This window comes from Eretmochelys imbricata, chromosome 24 (genome assembly GCF_965152235.1).
Source record: "Eretmochelys imbricata isolate rEreImb1 chromosome 24, rEreImb1.hap1, whole genome shotgun sequence".
Taxonomy (NCBI): domain Eukaryota; kingdom Metazoa; phylum Chordata; order Testudines; family Cheloniidae; genus Eretmochelys; species Eretmochelys imbricata.
The window spans coordinates 5,694,682-5,697,830 of NC_135595.1; positions in this window are offsets into that span (position 1 = coordinate 5,694,682).

Genomic DNA, 3,149 nt, shown 5'->3' on the forward strand with positions numbered 1-3,149 from the left:
CCTTGATTTGGGGTGGAGCGGGGGCTCTGCAGTCTCTCATCAGCCCTGCCTGGCCTTGGGCAGTGAGATTAGATTAATGTAAGCCAGGCAAACCGCAATGAAGGTCCCCGTTGGAGGAGATGGGTGCATGTGACCGTGGGTTAGGGGGAATAGAAGTGGGTGTTTTTGGCAACCTCAGAAGAGAGTGCAGGGATTGGCCAGGTCTGAGGCCCATTCCCAAGGGCAGCATGTAGCAGGGAGTTTGCCGTGTTGCTACTGCACACCCTGTTGTGTGCAAAGAAGCCTTTGGCCTGCAGGGCTGTCAAACCAGCTCCAAATTCACACGCACGCAATTCAATTTAACCCGCGCCAATTTCCTACCTTGTACTGGAACCTATACTCTTTCCAGCCCCTTCCAAATGAGAATTGCAGAGAGCTTCATGGCCATTCATGAATTAAACCTTTCAGTCCCTCACTGGAATTAACCATCCCCATTTCACATATGGGGAAACCGAGGCCACTCAGAGCAAAGTAGTCTTGTTATCCAAGAATTCCGTGTCGGTGGCCCAAACTCCCAGGCTCCGTGGAAAGCAAACACTGCAGCTTTGTCGCAAGAACAATGTTTCCCAGTCAGGATTTCTCACCCCCTCATCCCAACTGCTTGCTGCCGCCACCGGTTTCACCCTTTGTTTTGACTGAAGAGTGTTGCAATTGGCAGGATCAAGGAAACCATTGATGCTAATGCTGAACAAAGGAGCTCCGCTCCACGAAGGGTGTGCAAGAGGGGGCCTTTGAAGTTGAACTAACAGGTCTAACTGGTGCATCCCACTTCCCAGCATAGAATTGCTCCTTCCATGTTACTGCTTTGTGCTGCCTAGTGTTAAGTGTCCCAAACAAAGGAGCTTTCCTTGTGAGCCTCAGCATTGGGAAGAAAGACTGTTGATCATCCCTTGCAGCTGCTTCTCCTGGTCCCTGGTGATCTCTGGTACGATGGATTGCAGGCAAACAGGTGAGAACCAAAAGATACACCTTGCGCACATGTTGCTTTGTTTTCTGCCTTTCAAGTTCTGCTGGGGGTTGCATAGAACAGTGGTTCTCAACCTTTCCAGGCCACTGTACCCCTTTCAGGAGACTGACTTTTCTTGCTTCCCCCCAAGTTTCACCTCACTTAAAAACGACTTGCTTACAAAATCAGACATAAAAACACAAATGTGTCACAGCTCGCTATTACAGAAACCTGCTTGCTGTTTCATTTTCCCCATATAATTATAAAATAAATCAACTGGAATATAAATATTGTACTTACATTTCTGTGTATAGTATGTTGAGCTGTCTAAACAAGTCATTGTCTGACACTGTAGTTTGTACTGACTTCGCTAATGCGTTTTATGTAGCCTGTTGTAAAACTAGGCAAATATCTAGATGAGTTGATGTACCCCTGGGAAGACCTCTGTGTACACGGGCCCCTGATTGGGAACCCCTGGTTTAGGAGGACCTGAGGGTGAGGAGACTAGGAGGCTGGTCCTGTCTGATCTGTGTAGCCTTTGGTCTGCGGCGCTGTCAAGCCAGGACCTTACAGTGGTAGCATTATTTATTGGTATTGTGGTAGCACCTAGGAGCCCTTGTCACCGACCAGGACCCCATTGCATGCAAGGTGCTGTACGAACATGGAACAAAAAGATGATCCCTGGCCCCAAACTGTGTCTAACATTTAGAAAGACACAAGGTGGGTGAGGTCATATAGTTTATTGGACCAACCGCTGTTGGTGAACAGAAGGGACTGGCGTGGTTACAACAACACTTCATACATCTAAGATATATGAATTTCACAGCTCTCTCTACCTGGGGTAATAGCACGGTGTGCTTCCCAGGGCTGGAGCTTAGTGCTTTATGCCCTCTTCCCTTCCCCCCTCCCCATGAGATGGGTGTTATCCTCCTTGTACAAATGGGAAAACTGAATCTGAGTGCCCTGCATTTAGACTGTTACCTTGTGGACATTCTGGTGCATTTGCTCACGATGAGATGATTCTAGGAACAGATGCAGCCTAAATAAGGAGTTGTCTGTGGGACTAGCTGTAGGCCCTGCCTGGTCACTGGGGAGAAGGGGGTTCACGCCTCACCCCATCTCTGAGGTGGAAGGAAGGAAGGAGGGAGGACTGGAGAGAAAATCGGGTACATGGGCTCTGTGGAGACTACCCCCCATGATGGCCAATTGCAGTCATGGCAGCAGGACCCAGAGACTTCAGGAATGAAGGTGCCGTTGTCCACTAGGGGTCAGGCTTTCCCAGGTGCTGGGTGTCTGCAGTTTCAAATGATGTCCCTTGAGGTATTGGGTGCTCAGGTGCTAAAGCAGGGTCGCACCCTTTCAGAAGTGGTGTGCCGAGTCTTCATTTAGTCACTCTAATTTAAGGTTTGGCATGGCAGTATTACATGTTTCACGTTTTTAGAAGGGCTCTTTCTATAAGTCTACAATATCTAACTAAACTATTGTCGTATGTAAAGTAAATAAGGTTTTTAAATGTTTAAGAAGCTTCATTTAAAATTAAATTACAATGCAGAGCCCCCCGGACCGGTGGCCAGGACCCGGGCAGTGTGAGTGCCGCTGAAAATCAGATCGCATGCCATAGGTTGCCTACCCCCTGCTAAAGCTTAAGGGAGACACACCAAGACCATTGTAGAGCTGTCCCATGCCTGCCGCTCCATTACGCCTGCTCCAGGCTGGATTGAAAATGGATCCTGAGACTGGAAGCCTCCACGGGCTCCGAGGTCGCCTCTCCGCAGCTCTCCACGTGGTGGTGTGAATTCGATTGCGCCGTGGCTCCTCTAAAGCAGCAGGTGGGCCCGTCATCCTTGTGCTGGGCCTGATTCTTACTACACCCTGTGGCAGCTGCTGGTACTGGCTCATCTTTGGAAACCTGCACAAAGGCCCCGGTGTCAACTGTTTGCTGAACTAGCCAGAATATGGAAGAAAGGGCACAATCACAGGCAGAGCCAAGGTACAAGCTCTGGGAGCTGCTGGCAGCTCTCGCTAGGGAAACCTCTCATGCTACATAAGGGCTAACTGGATCAGTGCTAGAACTGTCTGAAGAGCAGCCAGATGCTGGGGTGGGTGTGGTTAGTAGGGGGTGCTCGTCCCTCTCAAGTAATGTCCCTGTGCACCACCAGGGCTG